This window comes from Loxodonta africana, chromosome 3, assembly GCF_030014295.1.
Source record: "Loxodonta africana isolate mLoxAfr1 chromosome 3, mLoxAfr1.hap2, whole genome shotgun sequence".
Classification (NCBI taxonomy): Eukaryota; Metazoa; Chordata; class Mammalia; order Proboscidea; family Elephantidae; genus Loxodonta; species Loxodonta africana.
Window position 1 is genome coordinate 57,590,113 of NC_087344.1, and position 27,221 is coordinate 57,617,333.

Below are 27,221 nucleotides of genomic sequence, written 5' to 3' on the forward strand. Positions count from 1 at the left end.
GTTTCATGGGCCAGCACCGATGTGACTTAACTTGTCTGATACTGTCTGGATCTGACTTAATCCGTTTGGCTGTATGAAAGTGGCAAGGTGAGCTCCAACGTGGATGACGAAGTGAGTGAGAAGGAAACAGAGAGGCCAAAGAAAACTATGAATACGCTCCTCTCAAACCCGTAAATCCTAAATTCGGGATGACGGAGAGGCGGGATCAAAATGTTTTCAAGACACCTTGATTGGTGGACACTAGATCTGTCAGCCTATCACGTTCGACTGGCTCTGGATCTCTCCACCAATGAGAATGAGTCTGGGTACACGGCTCAGGTCACATCCTCGCTTTGCACGTGAAAACGTTGTTTTGGAAAAGTAAAAAGGAGCCATTTGTGTCTACTTTTTTGTCGTCCTTTGAAACAGGATCCTAAGACTACAGCTGCCCCAGCGGGGTCGGTGGAACTCCAGCAAAACTTTCCCAAGGGGGGGAGGGGCCGAGAGTCAGAGGTCAGAAAAGCCTAGCAACCGGCGGCCCCTCGGCTCCAGTGTCCTAGCATTGGCGGAGAGCGAGCGCGTGATGCGGTCCCGCCCCTCGCGGGTCCCGCCCCCGCCACGTGACTGTGGCGCCGGTGAAGGCTCCACCACCCCCTCCGCGCTTAGACCCCTTCCGCGCCGGCCTCAAAATGGCCGCCTCCTGGCGTCGGTGGCGCTGTTGAATGAGGAAAGCTTTATTGTTCCCCTCGGGCAGGAGTGTTCGTGTCTTCTATGGCGCTGTCAATAAAGAACGGCAGTTTGAATCGGTGCTGAACAGGTAACCATAGAAACGGGGCTGGGGCTCAGCGTGGAGACCCCCTCTGCAGCTGAGGCCCGAGATTAACCCATTAACCCGTTGCCGTAGAGTCCATACCGACTCATAGCGACCCTATAGGACAAAGTAGAACTGCTTTGTTGGGTTAGGCCGTATCTTTGGGGGAGGAGACTGCCACATATTTCTCCCGCTGAGCGGCTAGTGGGTTCGAACCGCCGACCTAAAGGTTAGCAGCCCCTCGCTTAACCACTGCACCACCAGGGCTTCTTCCTGAGGCCTGAGAGGACCCCTAAATGAGGTTCGTACAGAGACCCCCCTGGCGTGGCCACTCTGCGCGGACTCGCTCAACTCCCAGCCGCTTCTTTCTGTCCCAGGACGTAGATTTCTCCAGGGGCGGCCCACACCCTGAACCCTGGCCCCGCTGCACTGAGGCTGCTCCCCTCTTGGGGCCTGCCCTCGCCCACACCGCCCTCCCCTTCCCCCACGGGCTCGATGGAGGCCTCGTCTCGCTGCTCCTGCTGCTCGCAGTTGACTCCTCCGGAGTCCAGATCAGGCGTCGGCAAACTACGGCTGGGACGCGTTTCCCACCCTTCCACCCCATTTTTGTGTCCTGGGAGCTAAAACTGGCTTTTACATTTTAAAATATATATATGGTTGAAAAATTGTGATTGAGTGAGTGAAAAACAAAACAATAATAATATTACATAGAATTTGTGAGAGTACAGCGAATTTCAGTGTGCACAAATGAAGTTTTATTGGAATGCGGCCATGCTCTTTCATTGTCTATGGCTGCTGGCATGCTCCAAGGACAATAGTTTCGACAGACCTCGCTTGCCTTTGATCGCATGACCCGCAGAGCCGAAAATATTTGGCCCTTTACAGAATAAAGTATGCTGTCCCGGCGCTAGACGCAAGTAGACTGGGTGGGTCCTTGCTCTTTCAGCGATTCCTCCCGTTCAAAGGAATCGGAAACTTGAGTTACAACTGCACCGTGCGCCTAGAGCTTTTTAGTTGACAAAACATTTTTTTTCCATTGCCCCTTCTGGTCTTATTGACTTATTCCAAGTAGGAGTTGCTTGCCCTGCTTTGAACGGCAAAATACCTTCCTCCCAGCCTCTACTATAAGCCAGGTGCTTTATGTTTATATATTGTCATTATGCTAACAAAGCTTTCAAGTCGATGTTGCCGTTTTATATAAGAGGAGGAGGCGCAGAATTTGAGAGGTTAAGGTATTTAGGGGTGTGCTGGGTTATAACCAGCAGTGGTTGGATGCCAAAAATGGTTAAGATTGGCGGTTCATACCTACCCAGAGGCACTTCTGGAGTAGGCCTGGTGGTCTGCTTCTGAAAGGTAACAGCTCTGAAAATCCTGATGGAGCACTTCTACCGTACACACATGGGGTCATGAATGGAATGGCCTGGATGGCAACTAATAACAGGTTACATAACCAGTAGACAGCTACTGAGGAGTCAGTTCTGACTTATGGCGACCCCCGGTGTGTGAGAGTAGAACTGTGCTCTGTAGGGTTTTCTATGCCTTTTCTTGTGGGTGGGTTTGATCACTTTTCTGTCCCTTTCCACCACTCAGGACTTCTGTACTAGATTACCTTGTTGTTAGTTGCAAAGTGAGTCGGGCAAATTGAGCCCCCTGCTTGGTGACGATTGAAACCCTGGTGGCATAGTGGTTAAGTGCTACAGCTGCTAACCAAAGGGTCGTCAGTTCGAATACGCCAGGCACTCCTTGGAAACTCTATGGGGTGATTCTACTCTGTCCTATAGAGTCACTATGAGTTGGAATCGGCTCGACAGCACTGGGTATGGTTTTTGTTTTTTGCCTGGTGGCATAGTGGTTAAAGAGCTGTGGCTGCTAACCAAAAGGTTGGCAGTTCGAATCCACCAGGTGCTTCTTGGAAATTCTGTCCTGAAGGGTCACTATGAGTCAGAATCAACTCGATGGCAACAGGTTTTTTTTCTGGCCTGGTGGCCCAGGTCATACTGCTTCTGACTTGGTTCTTGTAAGCCTTCTCGCCTCAATTCTTCTTTCCTCAGTCTGGGATCGTTGGTTCTTCACTGGAATTATATCCAAATCTTTGTGCAGTTTATGGAGATTTTATTACAACCCCAAAGTGAAATTTTTCTCTACTTGGCTAAATCATCAAACTTTTGCTACCCCTTCTCCCCCCTTTTTAATTTAGATGCCTTTCCTCTAAGGCACTATTCATCACTAGTTTAACTGCAGAATGGTTTCAGAACACCCATGCTTGCATGCATTCGTTCACTGATCACTTGATGTTTGTTGACCACCTGCCATGTACCCGGGACAGTTCAAATCCCTGGAAATAATGGTGCTGAACAAAACCAACGTGATCTCTGCTCTTCCATGGAATTTAAATTCTAGAGGGGGCATGGACAGATGGTGTACAGTTAAACAAATAAAGATAATTTCAAATACAGCTGTTACAGCATCATCATAATAAAATTAGTAGTTAATATTTATTCCCATGTGCCAGGTGCTTCATTTACGTGGATTATCATTTAATCTTCACTCCAACATTATGACATACGTAGTATTAATACTCCTATTCTACAGATGAGGAATCTGAGATTTATAGACGAGAGATGTCCAAGGTTACATTGTTGATGCATAAGGGAGCTGGGATCTGACTCTAAACTGATTGCACTCACCCACTCACCACCCAGTATTGTTCCGTCTTATTTATTGTCTTCCCTATTAGTTTGGGAGTGGCAGGGAACACATCCTTTGCTCTTTTTGCATCCTCAGCTGCTAGCCAGTGCCCACAACCTGCTGTTTCTAGCTAGCTAAATATTAAATAAAGAAATCCAGGTCATTCACTGAGCAAATATTTAAATGCGTGCTATGTACCAGGTACTGCTGTACTGCCAAAAAAAAAAACCCATTGCCATTGAGGCGACTCAATTCCGACTCATAGCAACCCCATAGAGAGAGTTGAACTGCCCCATAGGTTTCCAAGGAGTGGCTGGTGGATTCGAACTTCTGACTTTTTAGTTAGCAGTCCTAGTCCTTAACCACTGTGCCACTGCTATGCCAAGCCCTAGGGATATCAAGGTGAGCAAGATGGACCTGGCCCTGCTTTCTGGAAGCTAAAACCTAAAGGCAAAAATAGTAAAGAAATTAATACAATTAAACCAAATTGTGTCAGCTGCGCAAAGGAAATAGAACAGTGCTGAGATAGGGACTGACCTGGGAGACCAACTTTTTACCTGGTTGATCAGGAAACCTCTCTTGAGCAGGATAGTTTAAGCTGAGACTTGTTGAGCGATGAGCCAGTTCAGCAGGAAGGGAAAAGGGACGCAAGTGAGGAAGAAGAACTTCAGCAGGTTCGGAGACCTTGGGGCGGGCAAGAACTTGGAGGTGGAGAACTGAAAGAGGCCAGTGATTGTGGCGTGGCTCAGGGCTTCACCAGGCTCCGAGTCCTGGGCCCTGCACCCAGCGTCACTGCTGCTGGGGCTGCCTGCCCTCAAGCAAGTTACAGATTAGTTGTCTGATCTGTAAAATGTGATAATGCTACCTTCTCAAAGGGCTGTGGTGTGGATTAAATAAGAGAAAATGTAGTAATAGGTTCCGTGTTTCTTGTTGTTAAACAGATTGCTGAATTCCAATTAAGGAAAGCTAAAAAAATTTGCCCCCAAATGAAAATTTATTTAAAGTGCTGAATAATAAAAATCCAGACGTGTTACTTCAACAGACAAAATTAAGGGGTGAAGGTGCTTTTTCTTTCCTTGAGGGAAGGGGAACACATCTTTTTTTTTTTTTTTAATGTTTCTGTTTAGAGAGGACCTCTCCAAATAGGATTTTTTTGTTTATTTGTGTTTTAACCAATTAAACAACCATCTCTGCAGAGCAGTTTTCAGCATTTTAGGGTTTTAAGCTTGTATTCCTTCATGGCAGCCGTGGGCATTTTCGCCAGGCATTCTGAAAATGATAGGCTGCTTCTAGTTGGTGGCCTTTTAAAAATTTGTTTGCAAATGACTTCAGGTTCCCTTCTGAAAGTTTTCAAAACAGTGTTGTATACTTCAAGGCAGAGTGTTGAATGCTTTCAAGCAAATAGCAAACTTTGGAGTAGGTAAAATAGGATGATGTTTGGGCTCATGAGCATGAAAAATTACAGTGGCAGGAATAAATCAAGGAACCTATGTAAGACCAGCAGTGTCAAGTTTTGCTTTAAATGGTTTCCAGTAACCATATCGCACATGTCATCAGAAGTTGTAATGCAACCCAGTAAATGAAGCGAGGAACTGGACAGAGAGTGGCATGTTAATGCAATGCTAAACAACAAGCCCTGAATTAAATTGCTATTTTAGGTTTGGGTGGGACCTTCGTATTTAAAGTTCTGCAGTTTTACTCTGTGATTTAGGTTTGTTGGGTTCCAGTAAAGAGTAGGTTTGAAGGATAATATAAAACTACACGAAGAACCATGGCATACCAATTTGTTTTTCAATCTATTTTATTTCAGTTCAAAGCGTCATTGCAGACAGGCAGCCCAGGAAAACAAGCCACACTTTGGCAACACTCACCTGCTTTTAGAGATTGAGGAAGACTGAGCATAACCAAGGTGTGGCTTGTTTTCTTGGACTGTCTGTCTGCAATAATGCTTTGAACCGAAATAAAATAGATTGAAAAACAAATTGGTATGCCCTGTTGCCTCATACTCTGTATTTACATTACCTTTCTGGAGTCCTGCCTGTACCAGCACCCTGGGGGAGGCAGTGACCCCTCAGCCTCTTTCAACTCTTCAGGAGAGTGAGCGCTTTGATTTTCACAAGAAAATTGAATCAGGATATGTGGTTTTCTATCTCCAATAGCCTGCCTTCTAAAGCCATCATCTCGATAATGTGGAGGAAGCAAACTTAGTAACCACATAGAGGAAAGAATTAAATATTAAGGGCATTTAAATTCAGAGATGGGATTGCCAGTTTCTTTAAGGCATGCGAAGGGTGTGGTATTTCATTTGCAGAGAGCGTGCAGTTTTGAGACTCCAGGAGCCCCCAGACAGAAGGGTAGAGAAAAAGCTAGCTTTCCTTATATTTCCCTAGTGTTACTTAACACCAAACCCTCAAAATCATGACACCAAGGACTTCATTTCCTTCGATAAACTGAATACATTTTAGCCGATCCACGTTGGGCAGAGATTGTTAATCTGGGGGAAACGGTTGGGTTGCTAGGGATCCAAGAACCTTTTGATGTTGCCTGCAAAATTGTGTGAATGTCGTTTTTCTGGGGAGAGAGCCCATTACTTTAATCAGATTGCAGAGATGTCCTTGACCCCTGAAAACGTATAGAGCCAACAACAAAATGTCACATATGCCCCCATGAACTGCAGTCCTGAAGAGAGTTTCCTAAAACCAGTTACTTTCCACTGGTCTGCGACCTTGACCTCAGAGTTTTGGAAGTGTCTTTTTTTTTTTTTGCCTGAAGTGGTCAGGCATAGTTGAATGTGTAAAATATAGATAAGTATCTACCCGATGAAGTGCTTCAGAAATACCCTGGAGATTGTTGTTTATCATGATTTTGTTGAATGTTTTACTTGAGACTGGTGAACTGTGGATGTATTGTCTAGGCTGTCTTGTTAGCAGACATCTTATTTGTTCTTCTGACAGGTGAAGAGCAGCAGAAGCCCAACACTTTGGCTCCAGGTACCAACTTCTTGCAGACGGAGTCAGTACTTCAGATTCAGGAAAAACAAACGCCTTGTCTTGAGTCAGTTCTGACTCATAGTGACCCCATAGGACAGAGTAGGACTGCCTCATAGGGTTTCTAAGGAGTGGCTGGTGGATTTAAGTTGCTGACCTTTTGCTTAACAGCTGAGCTCTTAACTGCTGTACCACCTCTGGAAAGTGGGGTTAAAGGGAAAGAGTTGGGGGAGAGGGAGTTAGACTGAAGGAGGCAGGCACAGAGGAGTGAAGAATAGGCTGCTTCCCCCCCTTGTCCGGAAGGTCCTCTGTATCTGTGAAAGTAAAGAGCTTCCATCTTGAGACTGCACTTATCTCTGAACTTACCTAATGCTTTGGTGGTGGTGTTAGCAACCCAGACTCATGGTGACCCCATGCACAATGGAACCAAACACTGTCCTGTCCTGTGCCATCCCCATGATTGGTTGTGGATCGGACCGTTGTGATCATAGGATTTTCATTGGTCAGTTTTCGGAAGTAGATCACCAGGCTTTTCTTCCTAGCCTGTCTTAGTTTGGAAGCCCACTGAAACCTGTTCAACATCGTAGCAACATGCAGGCCTCCACTGACAGAAGGATGGTATCAGTGCATGAAGTGCGCTGAGCAGGAATCAAACCCGTGTCTCACACATGGGAGGAGATGATTCCACCATTGATAATTCTACCACCAGTGTCCTTTATCTGATGCTGTTGTTGTGTTGTTGTGTCATCTAGTTGATTCTGACTCATAGCAACCCTATAGCACAGAGTGGAACTGTCCCAAAGGGCTTCCTAGGCTGTAATCTATGGGAGCTGATTGCCAGGTCTTTCTCTTGCAGAGCAGCTGGTGAATCTGAACTGCTCACCTTTTAGTTAGCAGCCACTAGGACCCTCTGAAAAAGTGAATTCATAGATGTAATTTCTGGTTTTAGTACTACCTGAAGGGAAATAAAAGGAGGGAAATACCCTTTAAATCTTAGAATGTTTTGCAAAAATGGGACCTCAGTAGAAAACAGCTATAGGCCAGATGTTTGTTTGGCCCACATAGTGTTTAAAAACATTTTTTAAATTAGTTGTTTATATTTAAACATTAGAGATTTTAAGTAAAAATCCAGATTTCCAGGATCCCTTGAAAATGTGGAGGTCCTGCTAACCACATTGGGGCAGGGCCAGGTAAGCTGCTATCCTTTTTGGTTCTGACAGGAGGTCTCTAGTTTTCTATAGTCCCCAAGTGTCACTCATGTACGTTATCTGTCCGAACCCTGGAGTGACCTCTGCTATAGGCCTTAGGGTCTGGTTCTGGGACAGGACCAAACAACAGAGGATGCTTTATGAAGGGGAGGATCCAAGACAGATAGCAGAGATTAGACAGAAAGGATTACAGGTGTAAATAATAGGCTCCAAATACTGGTTATTTGAATGTGTGTGTTAAAAAAAATAAAAAAGTGAACAGTATGTGATTCTATTTCTGACTTTGAGAAAATATTGTAAATAGTAATGTAACCCACTAGTTTTGTCTGTTTCTTGGCTTTCTAGAACTCCGACTTAACTTTGGCTCTTCATTATTGACTCCTGTAGCTCCTTGTTCCCACTAGCTTTGGAAGATGGTGTCAGGGGCTTTGGCAGCAGCGAACCTGCCATCTTGCTTCCATCTGGTACTTCTTCTAGTCTCAGTGGATGGCCCCACAGAGTTGCCAAAGGCAGAAACCTGGGAGTTGTTCCATATTTTTTCCCTTCTTTCAGCCACCCTCTTACCCCCAAATGGCACACATCATTAGGCTCCAAGCTTTCTCCAAGTTAGACTCCAAGTTTTTTCTCCTCCGTTGGTTAACGCTGCTATAATCTCTTGTCCTGGACGACTGCAATAGCCTCCTAGCTGCTTAGCTGGCCCCCACTTTATTCCTCTCCAATCCATTTGCTATGCTGTAGCCAGTGATCTTTATAAAGTGCAGACCTGAACGTGTCACCCCCTTGCTTAAAACCCTTCCATGGCTGTCCTGCACCAGGAATAGTGCAGTTCTTGGCTTGGCATGTACTATCCTCAAGCTCTGGCTGTGCCTGTCTCTCAAGCCTCATCTCCTAGTGCTCCCTGCACTCCCCTCTACCCTCTGTTTGGGCACCAGTCACACATGCTGTATGGGCCATAGAGCTGCCATCCTTCCTGGGACCAGTGGGCCACGCTGTCGAGCTTCAGTGTTGCTCAGGCTTTGTCTGAGCATCCTCATAACAAAGGATGCTGCCAGAGTTGTGGATTTTTGCCCATGTGATAGGTGAGAAATAATACTTCAGTGTGGTTTTAATTTATTTTCTCTTTTTATACAATAAAGGATATCTGCCCATTGTCTGTGGTATAAGCTGCAAAAATTTTTTTTTCAGTTTGTCATATGCTTGACTTCGCATATGTTGTTTTATTACTATACAAAAGTTTTAAATCTTTATATAATTATGTTTATCAATCTTACCCTGTATTGCTTTGGATTTTGAGTCATAATTAGGAAGTTTGCCCCACTCTCAATGAATGAAAAATTTTCCTCTGTGTATGGTTTCACTTTTTTTTTTTTTTTTACATTTAAGACTCTGATCCTGTTGGGACTTATCCTGGCATTTGGTTTGAAGAAGAATCCAATTTTATCTCTTTCCAAATGACCAGCTAGGTGTCCCAACAAGATTTATTAAAAGCTTATCTTTTCTCCACTGATTTGAGATGCTGTCTTTATCGAATACTAAACTTGTATATATACTTGGGTCTCTTACTGTTTGGTTCCATTGGTTTGATTGTTAGTTCATATGCCATTGCAAGACCATCTTAATGTTAGAGGCTTAACATCTGGAAGGACCAGTTCTTTCATATTGCTCTTTCTTGGGGTTTTCCTGGCTGTTTTTGCTTATTTATTCTGCTTATGAAATTTATAATCACTTTGTCTAGTTTCAGCAGGAAATAACTCGCTGGTGTTTTTATTGGGATTATGTTAAATTTATAAATTAGGGAGAGCTGACATCTTTATGACGTTGAATCTTCCTATCCAAGATTTGTCTTTTCATTTGCCGAAGGCTACTTCTGTAATTTTTTTTTCAGAAGTGTTTTATGGTTTTCCTTATATAAATTTTATATGTTCTTCTTAGGTTTTAGACCTTCATTCTTAACTTCCTGAAAAAATAATTCCTTTTATAATCTCTCTAGATCTCAGAGTTGTACATACTCACATACTCAAAACTTTTTGCATTACTTCAGATGGTTCATTGACCCCTACTGCCCCACCCCAAGCCCATCACATTATATTGTCCCCTTAAGAAACTCATCTGTTGTTTGTCTGTCTTTCTGCTCATATTCACTACCTAGCACTGTGTCCTGCATGCAGTAGACAGCCAGTACATATTTGTTGAATGGATGAACCAGGCATTAAGGGAAAAAGGAAAGTGGGTAAAAGAGTGAGAGGCAGCACTAGACCTGTGTTTAGGAAAGTTGTCCTTGTCGTACAGATGCTCAGATATCCCTAAGACTGTAGTCACTAATGCATTTATTTATAGTATTTTGCCCTCCTCATTACCCTCATCCCAGAACTTTAAAAAAATACCATGTTGATAATAAACCGAAAAAAGAAAAACCAAACCATTGCAATTGAGTTGATTCCAATTCATAGTGACCCTATAGGACAGAGTAGAACCGCCCCAAAGCGTTTCCAAGGAGCAGCTGGTGGATTCAAACTGCCCACCTTTTGGCTACCAGCCAAGCTCTTAATCACTGTGCCGCCAGGGCTCCTTGATAATAATAGTTGCCACTTACAGAACACCTACAAAGTGCCAGGCACTGTACTAGGTGTTTTACATAATTACTTCATGTAATCCTCACAGCAGCTAAGCCATAAGTACTGTAACCCTCATAAAACAATTATTTTGGAAATTTTTAAACATTTAAAATGTAATGAGAGTAACATTATGAACACCCGTGCACATGTTCACTCCATTTTACGCTTGAAGAAACAGGCTTTGGAAGGTTAAGTAACTGAAGGTTTAAAGCTAAAGGCAAGTTTAGAACCCAACTCTTTATAGCTCCGTATTAAGGTTGTTTTTCAAACTTTCAGCTATCACTGGCCAGGGAAAAGTAGAATGCAAGGGAGGAGATGGTAAAGAGCCACTCTTCTAAACTCCAATAGGCAGTATTTTTTTTTTCTTCCAGATTTTATTTATTTTGTTACTGACAATATACACAGCAAAACATACACCAATTCAACAGTTTCTACGTGTACAATTTAGTGATGCTGATTACATTGTTCGAGTTGTGCAACCATTCTCACCCTCCTTTCTGAGTTGTTCCTCCCCCTTTAACATAAACTGGCTGTCCCCTAAGGTACCTGTCTAATCTTTCGAATTGCTGCTGTAAATTTGATCCCATATAACCAAACCCAAGCCCACTGCTGTCAAGTCTATTCTGAATCATAACTGCCCTATAGGACAGAGTAGAACTACCCCACAGAGCTTCCAGAGTTGTAAATCTTTAAGGAAGCAAACTGCCATATCTTTTTCCCACGGAGTGACTGGTAAGTTCAAGCCACTGACCTTTTGGTTAGCAGCCAAGCACTTTAACCTCTGTACCACTAGGGCTCCCTGATCACATATAGATAGTTCTTTTTTTTTTTTTTTTTATTGTACTTTGGATGAAGGTTTACAGAACAAACTAGCTACTCATTAAACAGTTGGTACACATATGGTTTTATGACATTGGTTAACAACCCCACGACGTGTCAACACTGTCCCTTCTCAACCTTGGGTTCCCTATTACCAGCTTTCCTGTCCCCTCCTACCTTCTTTCCTTGCTCCTGGGCTGGTGTGCCTCTTTAGTTTCATTTTGTTTTATGGGCCTGTCTAATCTTTGGGAAAAGGGCTAACCTCTGGAATGACTTCATTCTGAGCTAAAAGGGTGTCCAGGGCCATACTCTCGGGGTTTCTCCATTCTGTCAGGCCAGTAAGTCTGGTCTTTTTTTGTGAGTTAGAATTTTTTCTACATTTTTCTCCAGCTTTGTCCAGGACCCTCTGTTATGATCTCTGTCAGAGCAATCGGTGGTAGCTGCGCACTATCTAGCTGTCCTGGACACAGTCTGTTGAAGGCCATGGTAGATGTGGTCCATTAGTCTGTTGGACTAATCTTTCCCTTGTATGTTTAGTTTTCTTCATTTTTCCTTGCTTCCGAAGGGGTGAGGGCAGTGGAGTATCTTAGATGGCTTCTCACAGGCTTTTAAAACCCCAGATACTACTCACCAAAATAGACTGCAGAACATTTTCTCTGTAAACTATGTTACACTGACTGAGCTAGATGTTCCCCGAGACCATGGCCCCCACAGCCCTCACCCTAGTAATTCGGTCCCTCAGGGAGTTTGGATGTATCTATGAAGCGTCCATGACCTTGCTTTGGGCAAGTGCTGGTTTTGCCAGTATTATGTACTGTCTTGCCGTTCACCAAAGTTACCACTTATCTCCCACAGAGGTAGTTCTTAAAAGAGCATAATGCTAAAGGCGGACCTTTTTTCACTAGTTAAATAAGTTATTGTTTGGCTTTAAGATGACTTTAGGGGATATTTTTGGTTTAAGGTTTAAAGATTATCTTAGGGCAGTAGTTGCAGGGGTTCATCCACCCTACATGGCTCCAGAAAGTCTAGAGTCCATGAGAATTTGAAATTCTGTTCTGCATTTTCTCCCTTTTGATCAGAATTCTTGTATGGGATCATTGACCAAAATGCTCAGTAATGGTAGCCAGGCACCATCCAGTTTTTCTGGTCTATTGGCAAAGGATATAGTTGTTCATGGAAGCAATTAGCCATATGTTCCTTATCTTCCTCCTATTCCTTTTTCTCCTCCTTCCTCTGTTGCTGCAGATGAATAGAGACCAATTGTCGTGCTTTAGACGGCTGGTTGCAAGCTTTTAAGACCCCAGGCACTATGCAGCAAACTAGGAGGTAGAACAGAAGCATTAAAAAATTATTAGGCCAGTTAACTGGGATGTACCATGAAACCATAACCCTAAACCACTAACCAAAGAACCAAATCCCATGACGTTTTTGGTTATACATAAGCAACCTCAGCAGCTCCTTTTTTTTTCTGTTATAAATATATCATACAACTTTTGCCAATTGAACTTTTTACAGGTGTGCAACTTACTGATGGCAATTACAGTAATCAGCTTAATCAGTTAAGCTTAATCAGTGCAATTTTTCCATCACTGTTAACCCGCCTTTCCCCCCTCCCTCGTGTCCCTGGTAACCACTAATAAACTTCGGTCCCTATACATTTGCCTTTTCTTGTCTTTTTATGTAAATGAGGTCATACAATATTTGTCCTTATGCGGTTGGCTTATTTTGCTTAGCATAATGTCTTCAAGCTCCAACCATACTGTAGCATGTACCAAGACTTCATTTCTGCTACCGGCTGAGTAGTATTCCATGGTATGTATATACCACATTTTGTTTATCCATTCATCTGTTGATGGGCATTTAGGTTATTTCCACCTTTTGGCTATTGTGAATAGTGGTGCAGTGAACATTGGTGTACAAGTTTTTGTTTGAGTCTCTGTTTTCAAGTCTTTTGGGTATAAACTTACAAGTAGAATTGCTGGGTCATGTGGTAGTTCTAGTTTTAGTTTTCTGAGGAACCACCATACTGTTTTCCACAATGGCTGTAATGTTTTACATTCCCACCAGCAGTGGATAAAAGTTCTCATTTCCCCACGTCCTCACCAACCTTTGTTCTTTTCTGTTTTTTTTTTGATCTTACCAAAAAACCTGTTGCCGTTGAGTTGATTCCGACTCATAGTGACCCTGTAGAACAGAATAGAACTGCCCTATAGGGTTTCCAAAGAGTGGCTGATAGATTCAAACCTCCAGTCGTTTGGTTAGCAGCCATAGCTCTTAACCACTGTGCCACTAGGTTTAAAATGGGAGTGAATTGGTATCTCATTGAGGTTTTGATTTGCATCTCTCTGATTGCTGATGAGGCTGAGCATCTTTTCATGTGTTTGGTAGCCACTTCAGTGTCTCCTTTGGTGAAATGTCTATTCAAATCCTTTGACCATTTTATGATTGGATTATTTGGGTTTTTTTGTTGTTGTTGTCAAAGTTTTATATATATTTTGGTTATTAGATTCTGATCAGATAATGGTTTCTGAAGATATTCTCCCAGTCGGTAGCTTGTCTTTTCACTTTTTGGTAAAGTCTTTTGGTGAACAAATTTTTTTGAGGTCCCATTTGTTTATTTTATCTTTTGCCATTTGTGCTTTTGTTATTATATTAGATAAGCTGTTGTTGAAAGCCAGGCCAGACAGCTTTGCCTCTGCTTATTATTCTAAGAGGAAACCCTGGTGGTGTAGTAGTTAAGTGCTACAGCTGCCAACCAAAAGGTCAGCAGTTCGAATCTGCCAGGCACTCCTTGGAAACTCTATGGGGCAGTTCTGCTCTGCCCTGTAGGGTCGCTATGAGTCGAAATCAACTCGACTGCAGTGGGTTTGGTTTTTTTTTTCAGGTTATTCTAAGAATTTTATGGCTTTAGTTTGTACATTTGGGTCCTTAATCCATTTGAATTTGTATTTGTGTATAGTGTGAGACATGGATCTTGTTTCATTTTTCTGCATGTGAAAATCCAATTTTCCCAATACCGTTATTGAAGAGACTCTTCTTTCTTCATCAGATGGACTTACCACCCTTGTCAAAACTCAGCTGACCATAGATGTGTGGGTTTATTTCTGGATTCTTAATTTTTTTCCACTGGTCTATGTGTCTCTTGTTATACCAGCTTTAGGCTGTTTTGATTACTGTAGCAGTATGTTGTTATTGTTGTTGTTAGGTGCTGTCAAGCTGGTTCTGACTCATAGCGAACCTATGCACAACAGAACAAAACACCGCTTGGTTCTGCACCATCCTTACAACTGTCGTTATGCCTGAGCTCATTGTTGCAGCCACTGTGTCAGTCCACCTCTTTGAGGGTCTTCCTCTTTTCCGCTGACCCTGTACTTTACCAAGCATGATGTCCTTCTCCAGGGACTGATCCCACCTGACAACATGTCCAAAGTATGTAAGACGTAGTCTTGCCATCCTTGCTTCTAAGGAGCATTTTGGTTGTACTTCCTCCAAGACAGATTTGTTATTCTTTTGGCAGTCCATGCTATATTCAATATTCTTCGCCAGTACCACAATTCAAAGGCGTCAATTCTTCTTCAGTCTTCCTTATTCATTGTCCAGCTTTTGCATGCATATGATGCAATTGAAAATACCATGGGTTGGGTCAGGTGCACCGTTGTCTTTAAGGTGACATCTTTGCTTTTTAGCACTTTAAAGAGGTCCTTTGCAGCGGATTTGCCCAATGCGGTGCGCCTTTTGATTCCTTGACTGCTGTTTCCATGGGTGTTGATTTGTGGATCGAAGTAAAATGAAATCCTTGACAACCTCAATCTTTTCTGTTTATCATGATGTTGCTAATTGGTCCAGTTGTGAGGATTTTTGTTTTCTTTATGTTGAGGTATAATCCACGCTGAAGGCTTTGGCCTTTGATCTTCATCAGTAAGTGCTTCAAATCCTCTTCACTTTCAACAAGGAAGGTTGTGTCATCTGCATAACACAGGTCGTTAATGAGGCTTCCTCCAATCCTGATGCCCGTTCTTCTTCATATAGTCCAGCTTCTCGAATTATTTGCTCAGTATAACAAGTCCACGAGAGCCAGAATACAACCTTGAATATATCCCACCTGAATTTAGAGATCATCTCAAGAATAGATTTGATGCATTGACCACTAATGACTGAAGACCAGATGACTTGTGGAATGATATTAAGGACATCATACGTGAAGAAAGCAAGAGGTCATTGAAAAGACAGGAAAGAAGGAAAAGACCAAGATGGATGTCAGAAGAGACTCTGAAATGTGCTCTTGAACATCGAGCAGCTAAAGCAAAAGGAAGGAATGATGAAGTAAAGGGATTTCAAAGGGCGTCTCAAGCAGATAAAGTATTAGGATGACACGTGCAAAGACCTGGAGTTAGAAAACCAAAAGGGAAGAACACGCTCGGCATTTCTCAAGCTGAGAGAACTGAAGAAAAAATTCAAGCCTCGAGTTGCAGTAGTGAAGGATTCTATGGGGAAAATAATAAATGACATAGGAAGCATCAAAACAGGATGGAAGGAATACACAGAGTCATTATACCAAAAAGAATTAGTCGACATTCAACCGTTTCAAGAGGTGGCATATGATCAGGAACTGATGGTACTGAAGGAAGAAGTCCGAGCAGTGTCGGAGGCGTCGGTGAGAAACAGGGCTCCAGGAATTGATGGATATGAATTGAGATGTTTCAACAAATGGATGCAGCACTGGACGTGCTCACTCATCTATACCAAGAAATATGGGAGACAGTTCCCTGGCCAGCTGACTGGAAGAGGTCCATATGTATGCCTCTTCCCAAGAAAGGTGATCCAGCTGAATGCAGAAATTATCAAACAATATCATACGCAAGCAAGATTTTGCTGAAGATCATTCGAAAGCGGCTATAGCAGTATGTGGACAGGCAACTGCCAGAAATTCAGGCCGGATTCAGAAGAGGGCGTGGAACCAGGGATATTATTGCTGATGTCAGATGGATCCTGGCTGAAAGCAGAGAATACCAGAAGGATGTTTACCTGTGCTTTGTTGCCTAGGCAATGGCATTCAACTGTGTGGATCATAACAAATTATGGATAACATTGCGAAGAATGGGAATTCCAGAACACTTAATCATACTCATGAGGAACCTGTACATAGATCAAGAGGCAGTTGTTGGGACAGAACAAGGGGGTACTGCGTGGTTTAAAGTCAGGAAAGGTGTGCATCAGGGTTGTATCCTTTCACCATTTCTGTAGCTGTATAGTATGTTTTAAAATCAGGAAGTGTGAGTCCTACTCCTTTGTTCTTCTGTTTCAACATTGTTTTAGCTATTTGAGGTCTGTTGCCATGCCATATAAAGTTAAGGATTGGTTTTTCTGTTTGTGTAAAGAAGGCTGTTGGAATTTTGATCAGGATTATACTGAATCTATAGATTGCTTTGGGTAGTATTGACATCTTAACAATATTAAGTCTTCCAATCCATGAACACGGAACATCTCTCCATTTATTTAAGCCTTCTTGAATCTCTTTCAGCAGTGTTTTATAGTTTTCATTCTCTAAGTCCTTCACATCCCTAGTTAGATTTATTCCTAGGTATTTTATTATGTTAGGTCCTATTGTGAAGGGAATCGTTTTCCTCATTTCCCTTTCAGATTTCTCAATGCTCATGTATAGAAACCCAACTGATTTTTGTTTGTTGACCTTGTACGTTGCAACTTTGCTAAATTCTTCTACTAGGTCTAGAAATTTTCTTGTGTACTCTTTGGAGTTTTCAGTTTATAGAATCATGTCATCCACAAATAGAGGTAATTTTACTTCTTTCCTAATCTGTACATCTTTTATTTCTTTTTCTTATTGCTCTGGCTAGGAGTTCTAATACAATGTTGAATAGAAGTGGTGAGAGCAGGCTCCCTTGTCTTGTTCCCGATTTTAAGGGGAAAGTTCTCAGTCTTTCTCCGTTAAGTATAACGTTGGCTGTTGGATTTTCATATATACCCTGAATATTATTAAGGACTTTCCCCTCTATTCCAGTCTTCTTTAGGGTTTTCATCAAGAAAGGGTGTTAGATTTTATCAGATGCTTTTTCTGCACCTATAGAGATAATTATGTGGCTCTTTTCCTTTGTTCTGTTGAGGTGGTGTATTACATTGTTTGATTTTCTAATGTTGAACCATCCCTGCATTTCTAGAATAAAATCCCACTTGGTCATGGTATATGACTCTTTTAATATGCTGTTGAATTCTGTTCGCTAATATTTTGTTGAGAATTTTTACATCTGTATTCATAAGAGATAATTGGCCTGTAGTTTTCTTTTTCTGTGGTGTCTTTGTCTGGTTTGGGTATCAGAGTTTTGTTTGCTTCATCCAAACAGGTAGTATTATATTTAGTTTCCTTTTCTCCTAATTCAAATCCCAAATACTTCCCTCACTGTTTGCCTTTCTCTTTCTTTACTACTTCTCTATGTCCCCTGCTCACTCTTCCCCTTTTTCTTCCTGTTCTCTAGCTTTACTGGTACAATCAGATATTAGTTGATTTTCAAAGGCAAGCTGCTGTTTTGAGTATCTAGTTCCAAGCTTGGCATCATAGTAGGAACTAACAAATTTAAATTAAATAACAGTGAACCTTACTATTCTTCTTCATTTAGCCCACAGGTTTGGCATGGTACTGTAACTACTGCAAGTGCCCAGAACCCCTGGCAGTCATTAATCTGACCACCCTAGATGGAAGCTGCTCATTCGGCTGGCACTGTGCCGTCAGCTGCCCTCAGTTCGTCAGGTAAAACCGGAGGGAGACTTTCTCAGGTCAAAGTCCAAGACAGCAGAATAATTGGCCCCTAGAGTGCTGGATTTTTTTTCCTGGGCTGCAAAATGTTGAGGACAAAATTTTCCATGTCTTCCTTTGAACATATTTGAGCATATACAATGGAATCCCATAGGCTCTTTCCCAAAGCTAACGGCAATAGAGAAGTTATTATTCCCTTTCGCGTTTGTGTGTGTGTGTGTGTTAGCTACTTAAATTCACCCTCTACTAGAGAAAGATAGAGATAAAAAGAATTCCCACTTCTTCAAAGACAAAAGAAAAAACTTCCAACTCATGGAGGAATATGGAGTTCATTTGTGAAATATACACAGAGGTTGTTATGGATTGAATTGTGTCCCCCCAGAATATGTGTTGTAAATCCTAACCTCTGTGTCTGTGGCTGCTAACTGAAAGGTTGGTGGTTCGAACCCACTAGCTGCACCATGGAAGAAAGATGTGGCTGTCTGCTTCTGTAAAGATTTACAGCCTTGGAAACCATATGGGGTAGTTCCACTCTGTCCTGTAGGGTTACTATGAGTTGGATTCGACTCCAGGGCAGTGGTATGCCTGTGGTTATAATCCTATTTAAGAATGGTTTGTCTTAGTTATATTAATGAGACAGAATTAGCATAGGGTATGTTTTGAGTCAGTCTCTCTCGATATGAAAGAGATTAAACAAGCAAGCCAAAGCAGTAGAGATGGGGTTAAGATAGATGTCAAAACACATGAGGCTAGCCTAAGAGTGGAAGCTCAGAAGAGACAAGGACCTTCCTCTAGGGCTGACAGAGAGCCTTCCCCTAGAGAAGGTACCCTGAACTTGGATTTCTAGCCTCCTAAACTCTGAGAAAATAAATTTGTTTCATAAAGCTACCCATTTGTGGCATTTCAGTTATAGCAGCACTGTATAACTAAGCAGAGATCTGCTGAAGGCTGGGGGATCTGAGTACAGGTCGTTGGTCTCTGTGTTATAAACTCCTAAGTCTGTCTTTAAATCTAATTTGAATGTAAATTGGCACAGTTGGATACCATTCATATCTAATGTCAGTTAGTCAAATGTTTGTCTTAGTATGTAGTATATAGTGTACCTTTCTATGCATAAAAACGTGAAAGAAGCATTTCTAGATACACTAAAACATCTTTGACATAATAATACAGTAATAATAATAATATTATGTTTTAATGCGCACTGCAAAATAGTATCTGTTTGTTATTACAAACCCTTGGTGTGTATCTAGAGTTTCTAAAATAATAGGCTTTCTAGGGGTTGGTTCATAACTTGGGGTTGTACATGAGTCAGATGTTCATAACCTGGGGACTGCCCGTAGTGTAATAGGACAGTGCTGCAGGAAGCTGGGCCTCGCAAGTCTCTTTAGGGCTTCTGGTTCGGAACTACCAGATAGAAGAAAAGAAGGATTTTAAACTGAAAGTGGCCTCTTCTTGCCAGCCGAACTCTAAGCTTCTGGAGAGCAGGAATCATGCTGAATTTCCTTTCCAGATAGTGTCTAGCCTCAGGTAAGGGCATTTGGCTGAGCTCACAGACAAGCTGCTGGACGGACTGGTACACGCTGTCTACTGACTAGGACTGGAAACTGGGCCTTGGAGCCATGCTGGGTCTGCGTGGGCATCTGCATCCCTTAGCTACGCCATTTACCAGCTGCAGGCCTGGTACAAGTCAGGGGACTTCGAGAGAGAGAGGGAGAGTGCATGTGTGTGGTGCCTCACATAGCACAGAGTAACCAAAAAAAAAAAAAAAAAACAAACCCTTTGCCATTGCAGCGATTCCGACTCACAGCAACCCTATAGAACAGAGTAGAACTGCCCCATAGGGTTTCCAAGGAGCAGCTGGTAGATTCGAACTGCCGGCCTTTTGGTTAACAGCCAAGCTCTTAGCCACTGTACCACCAGGGCTCCAGCACAGAGTAAGTAAGCTTTAAAAAATGTTATCTGCTTTTACTTAAAAAAAGAAAACACTTTATTTACTATGTATTTTTGCATCTCTGAACAGAGAAAAAAAAAATAGTAGGGTTAAGACTCTAGGATTAAGAGCTTCATTGCTCTTTTAATTGTCAGCTTGGGCAATATAAAATATAACTTCATGGCTCCGGAGCCAGACAGCATGGGTTCGTTTACTGACTCTACCACTCATGGGCTTTGTGATTTTGGGCAAGTCATTTAATCTCTTCAGGCATCTGTTCCTCAGTTGAAAGTGGAGTTAATAATAGTAACTACCTCACAAGTCTTACAGAATTGTATAAGGCCATCCAGGTGAAGTGCCTGACATAGTGCCTGGCACGTAATGAATGCCCAATAAATGTTTCAACAAATGGACGAAATGCTGGAAGTGCTCACTCATCTATGCCAAGAAATTTGGAAGACAACTACCTGGCCAACCTACTGGAACAGATTCATATCTGTGCCCATTCCAAAGAAATGCAAAAATTATTTAACAGTATCATTACTATCACATGCAAGTAAAATTTTGCTGAAGATAATTCAGAAATGGCTGCAACAGTAAATCCAACAGGGAACTTCCAGAAATCAAGCTGGATTCAGAAGAGGACATGGAATGAGGGATATAATTGCTGATATATTATGGATCTTGGCTGAAAGCAGAGAATACCAGAAAGATGTGTACCTGTGTCTTATTGACTATGCAAAGGTATCTGACTATCTGGATCATGACAGATTATGGATAACATTGCGAAGAATGGAAATTCCAGAACTTTTCATTGTACTCATGTGGAATCTGTACTTGGACCAAGAGGCAGTCGTTTGAAGAGAACAAGGGGATACTGCATGGTTTTAAAATCAGGAAAGGTGTGCATCAGGGTTGTATCCTTTCACTGTACTTATCCAATCTGTATGCTGCTCAAATAATCCAAGAAGCTGGACTGTGTGAAGAAGAATGGGGTCATTAGGATTAGAGGAAGATTCATTAACAACCTGCAATATGCAGATGACACCATCTTGCTTGCTGCAAGTGAAGAGGACTTGAAGCACTTACTGATGAAGATCAAAGACCACAGCCTTCAGTATGAATTACACCTCAACATAAAGGAAAGAAAAATCCTCACAACTGGACCAGTAAGCAACATCATGATAAACAAAGAAAAGACTGAAGCTGTCAAGGATTTCATTTTACTTGGATGCACAATCAACACCCATGGAAGCAGCAGTCAAGAAATCAAAAGACGCAATGCATTGAGCAAACCTGCTGCAAAAAGACCTCTTTAAAGTGTTCAAAAGCAAAGACGTCACCTTGAGGACTAAGGTGCGTCTGACCCAAGCCGTGTTATTTTCAGTAGTATCATATGCATGCGAAAGCTGGACAATGAATGAGGAAAACCGAAGAAGAATTGATGCCTTTGAATTATAGCATTGGTGAAGAATGTTGAATATACCATGGACTGTCAGCAGAAGAAACAAATCTGTCTTGGAAGAAGTACAGTCAGAATGCTCCTTAGAAGGGAGGATGGTGAAACTTTGTCTCAAGTACTTTGGACATGTTGTCAGGAGGGATCAGCCCCTGGAGAAGGTCATCATGCTTGGTAAAGTAGAAGATCAGTGAAAAAGAAGACCATCAACAAGGTGGATTGACACAGGGGCTCCAACAGTGGGCTCAAACATAGCAAGGGTTGTGACGATTGCTCAGGACTGGGCAGTGTTTCTTTCTGAGTACATAGGGTTTCTGTGAGTCAGAACCACCTTGACAGCACCTAACAACAACATTATTGTTAGATCACCTTCCAAACTGTCTCCCTTTTCCCCTTTCCTAAATGTTTTCCTTTTGCTTCTCACTTAGGTAAGTACCTAAGACAAGTAATAGAAATAGTCCCATTTTTGTCATTAATGAACTAGAAAATCTTAAAATCTATTTCTCAAGGCTTCAATTTCCTTATCTATGAAATGTGGCAGTTGGACGATGTGATTTCAAAAGTTCTTTGTGCCTCCTAATCTTCAGTGAGTTTAAGGCTTTGTGTAAAATCGCTCAGATTATAGCCCAGTACTCTGTGTTACAGAAAGCCTAATCCTCCCCATTTTCTCTCCTTTTCCTAGCTGACTTCCATCCCAGACCAGCTGTACGAAACTAGCCCTAAGGTTGCCTATGATTTTTTGCTTTTTTAAAAATTATATAATATTTGACATATATAAAAGATACATATGTAACTTATGTAAGTAATGAGGCAGAGGGATAAACAATGCATTTGGAACTCCGCGCCCAACCTATGAAGTATGAAGACAAATATTACAGCAGGTTTGTTTTCATGCTTCCTTTTTCTGATTGCAAAAACTAAACCAAACCTGTTGTCATCCGTTCGATTCCGACTGATAGGGACCCTATAGGACAGAGTAGAACTGGCCCATAGAGTTTCCAAGGTTGTAATAGTTATGGACGAAGACTGCCATTTCTTTCTCCTGCAGAGCAGTTGGTGGGTTCGAACTGCCAGTCTTTGGGTTAGCAGTCAAGCTCTTAACCATCGAGCTACCATGGCTCTTTCTGGAGGCAGTATGGTACAATAGGTAATGATAACCAGCATTTAATGAATGTTTATAATGTTACAGGATCTCTTCTTTATGTATCAACTCATTTACATGCAGTGGCTTATTTAATACAGCTGCCCATGAGGTAAGCACTAATATTTTCCCATTTTACACATGAGGAAACTGAAGCCCAGAGAGGTAAGAAATTTGCCTAAAGTCATAAAACTAGTAAGTGGGGCAGGGCTGGGATTCAGATCCTGAGTTGTCAGTCTCTGGAGCCTGTGGGAGAACCTTTACACGGAGCACCTCGCCCCTGGAATCACCGTCCCTGATTTGGTGTTCTTTAGTTGCGAGAGTTCTTTAATTTTTACATTAGACAGCTGTCTTTGAATTGGGGATTTGGTACTGTTAATGTGTGGTCCAGGTATGTCCTGATAATTAAGTTGGTGAAAACTCAGAAATCGTCCATGTTTTCAGGTCAGAGCAAAATGCCTATCAGTGCCAGTGACAAAGCCAAGGGTTCTTTTTAGCATCTAAGAGGCTGGATTTGAAAGCATTGAACTGATGATTGCTTGTTGAGACTCTTGACTGCAGGGCGGGAGAGTCAGCATTAAGTATAATGCGGTCACAATCCCCAGCCACTCATTAGACCAGTGTGTTGCCCAGGAAATTTTGCAGTTTGGCCTGTGGAGAGTAATCTTGGGCGAACTACTGGATCAGAGCAGCGTGGCTAAGAAAGGCAGGGGAAAGGCAGACAAGCCTCTCAAAGCCCCCTTCCATTATAATAGCCTATCCAAATCGCTTGTTTCTATGAATTAGAAGATAAGAGGACATAAGCAGCTTGGTATGCCAAACCCTGATGTTTTGCCTCATTGTATTTTACAGAACTCCTCAAAAAAAGAGTTTCATTAGAAATTGAGAGAATCTGGAAAAAGAAATTAGTTGAATTGAATGCCTGTTATAGACTCATCAAACATCTGATGCTAGCTACCAGTTTTGAGATGTGGCACAAATTCTGTCCAAGCTGAAAACAACTGTTCTTGTGGGCCTTAATCTGCTCTTTGTCTCTACTTCCTTGGAAAATCTGGTAGTGAGGTAGTGGTGATGATGGTGTCTAGCAGCTACTTTACGTGTGTTTTATAACCCAGTGAGATAGATACTGTTACTACTCTCATTTTATAGACAAGGGAACTGAACCTCATACACACCTGTTGCTGTTGAGTTGATTCTGATGCATAGCAACCCTATAGGACAGAGAAGAGCTGCCCCATAGTGTTTCCAAGGCTGTAATCTTTGACCCTTCGAAATCCTGTGGGGCAGTTCTGTTCTGTCTTCTAGGGTCACTATGAGTCAGAATCGACTAGACAGCAACAGGCTTTTTTTACAGGTAAATCTTTTACAGAAGCAGACTACCATATCTTTCTTCCACAGAGTGCTTAACCACTGCACCACCAGGTGACCTCCATCTCATCGAGGGTTTTCCTCTTTTTCGCTGACCCTCTTCTTTACCGAGCATGATGTCCTTCTCCAGGGACTGGTTCCTTCTAATAGCGAAGTAGAGAAAATATATTTTCTCCAGTGTTTTAATATTAGAATATGTTTCCTCATTTGTTTTAGTATAACTGTATAAGCTGTGATTAATCTCTAGTCTTTAGAAAATGGCGCAGGTTCTGTTCAAGATATGGCTGAGCAGCCCGTTCTGTTTCACTCTTAACAAACACCCTAATACCTTACGACACATTTTCTACTATTCATAATGGGTGATTGAGAACTTGACATAACTAACGCCATAATGATGCTTTAAGTGATCCTAAGGACATTTTTTTATTGCATCAGCCGCACCCGTCTCTTCCAAAGGAATGCGGAGCTCTCTCAGTTCCTGTGGCCTTGGTCTCTCTTCTCTTCTTGTTCTCTTGAGAAATGGCCTTCAGCCTACAAGACGGCAGCTAGAAAAGCTGCCTGACATTTTTAATCTACAACTTTCTTTCTTGCTCCCTATCTCAGCCAGAATGGACTTGGCAGAACAGTTCCACTAGCCAAGAGATTCTTATGTGAGTTTTTTCAGCCTGTTACAAACATACTGATTAGAGCCCAGATTTCTGACAGGCATATCTTTAGTTTAATAAAGAGTTTCTTGTAGTTGTTTTGTGATGCATAAGACCATCTGTGGACTATGTGCTCAAAACATTAGGTAACCCTGACCTTACCCCTATAAAACTCTTCTGCTAGCTCTTTAGAATTAGACAGAATTTGGGAGAAATTTAACCCCCTCTGTCTCTTGAATACTGGTATTCAATAAAGCCCTCTTACTGCTTACGTACCTCCTCCTGTCTCAACATTGGCTCGAACCCACAATTTGCGGTAACAATAGCATGTCCAAAGTATGTGAGATGAAGTCTCTCCATCCTCTCTTCTAAGGAGCATTCTGGCCGTACTTTTTCCAAGACAGATTCGTTCATCCTTCTGGCAGTCCATGTTATATTCACTATTCTTAGCCTACACCATGATTCAAAGGCATCAATTCTTCTTCAGTCTTCCTTATCCATTGTCCAGCTTTTGCATGCATATGAGGCAATTGAAAATATTATGGCTTATGTCAGGTGCACCTTAGTCATCAAAGTGATATCTTTGCTTTTGAACACTTCAAAGTGGTCTTTTGCAGCAGATTTGCCCAGTGCATATATCGTTTGATGTTTGACTGCTGCTTCCATGAGCATTCCTGTGGATCCAAGTAAAATGAAATCCTTGACAACTTCTGTATTTCCTCCGTTTATCCTACATAGTGGGACCCTGGTGGCCCAGTGGTTAAGAGATCAGCTGCTGACCAAAAGGTCAGCAGTTTGAATCTACCAGTTGATCCTTGGACACCCTATGGGGCAGCTCTGCTCTGACCTATAGGGTTGCTGTGAGTCCCAGTCGACTCCATGGCAGTGGGGTGGTATCATACATCCAAAAAAAAAAAAAAACCGAAACCCACTGCCGTGGAGTCAGTTCTGACTTAGCAACCATGTAGGGTAGAGTAGAACTGCCTTATAGAGTTTTCAAGGAGCGGCTGGTGGATTCAAACTGCTGACTTTTTGGTTAGCAGCTGAGCTTTTAACCACTACACCACCAGGACTCCAGGTATCATACATAGTAGGAGCTAAAGAAATGCTTAATAAGTGAACGATATGTGGGAAATGGCATTAGCTTTGGAGTCAGACAGACCCACCTAGGTTTCTATTCTTAACTTTCCTTGTTATGAAAGTAATGCATGGTTACTGTAGAATATTGGAAAATACAGAAATGCATAAGAGAAGAAAATAAGTCACCCATAATGACACTGTCTAGGAATAACCACTGTTAACATTTTGGTATATGTCCTATCTTTTTTTCCATATAGATGCATACATTTTACAGTAGTGGTCTCATGCAATATTTGTCCTTTTGTGACTGACCTATTCACTCAGCATAGTGTCCTCCAGGTGGTAAATTCATACATTTTTAATCAACTTGGAATTATACATTTATGTAATTGCATGCTGGTGTTTTCCTGTTAGTATATTGACAGTATTTCCCCACATTTTTAAAAGGTTTCAAGAGGTAATTTTTTTATTGAGATATTCACATATCATAAAATTCACCATGTTAAAGTGTGCAGTTCACAAGGCTGTGTGCCCATCACCACTTTCTAATTCCAGGACATTTTCATCACCCCAAAAAGACACCCCGTAACCATTAGCAGTCACTCTTCCCGTCCCAAGCTCTTGGCACCCACTTTCCTGCTTTTTGTACAGGTTTGCCTTTTCTGGACATTTTCTGTAAATGGACTCATACACTATACAGCCTTTTGTATTTGGCTTCTTGCACTTTTCCTTTTACTCACCTGTCAAGGTTCAGGTACCTTGTGGTATGTGTCAGTACCTACTTCTTTTTTTGGCTGAATGTTGTTCCATTGTCTGGCCATACCATATTTTGTTTGTTAGTTCATTTCGTTGATGGACATTTGAATTGTTTTCACTTTTTGACTCTTAGGAATAATGCTCCTGTTAACATTGTCGTGGAAGTTTTTGTGTGAACATATGTTTTCATTTCTCTTGAGTACGTACCTTGGAGTGAAATTGCTGGGTCATAAACGTCAACCCTATGTTTAATTTTTTGAGGAACTGCCAGACTTTTTCTGCAATGGCTTTACCATTTTACATTCCCACTAGCAATGTATGAGGGTTCCAATTTCTCTACATTCTAGCCAATTTTTTTTTTTTTAATATTCACCCTAGTGGGTGTGAAGTGGTTTTTTTTTTTTTTTAATAATTTTTATTGTGCTTTAAGTGAAAGTTTACAAATCAAGTCAATCTCTAACATAAAAACTTAAGTACACCTTGCTACATACTCCCTATTACTCTTCCCCTAATGAGACAGCCTGCCCTCTCCCTCCACTCTCTCTTTTCATGTCCATGTCGCCAGCTTCTAACCTAACCCCCTCCACCCTCTCATCTCCCCTCCAGGCAGGAGATGCCAACATAGTCTCAAGTGTCCACCTGATCCAAGAAGCTCATTCCTCACCAGCATCCCTCTCCACCCCATTGTCCAGTCCAATCCATGTCTGAAGAGTTGGCTTCGGGAATGGTTCCTGTCCTGGGCCAACAGAAAGTCTGGGGGCCGTGACCACCGGGGTCCTTCTAGTCTCAGTCAGACCATTAAGTCTGGTTTTATGAGACTTTGGGGTCTGCATCCCACTGGTGTCCTGCTCCCTCAGGGGTTCTCTGTTGTGTTTCCTGTCAGGACAGTCATCGGTTGTAGCTGGGCACCATCTAGTTCTTCTGGTCTCAGGCTGATGTAGTCTCTGGTTCATGTGGCCCTTTC

The 27,221-nt window shown here is 42.0% G+C and overlaps 1 protein-coding gene across 9 annotated transcripts in view; it reads left to right on the forward strand.

The window, feature by feature from the left end:
* Window positions 1-622: 622 nt before the first annotated feature.
* ZBTB40 (zinc finger and BTB domain containing 40) overlaps window positions 623-27,221 on the forward strand; it is a 79,272-nt gene continuing 52,673 nt past the window's right edge. For 5 of the 9 annotated variants that reach the window (XM_010595059.3, XM_023554336.2, XM_023554337.2 and 2 more), the window contains exons 1-2: window positions 623-796; window positions 17,740-17,870. The gene's annotated coding sequence lies outside the window, so the exon portion shown is untranslated. Of the gene's footprint in view, window positions 797-17,739; window positions 22,150-22,500; window positions 22,522-27,221 lie in introns of those variants that run through there. The other 4 variants (XM_023554335.2, XM_064281441.1, XM_010595058.3 and 1 more) reach the window with 4 other exon arrangements.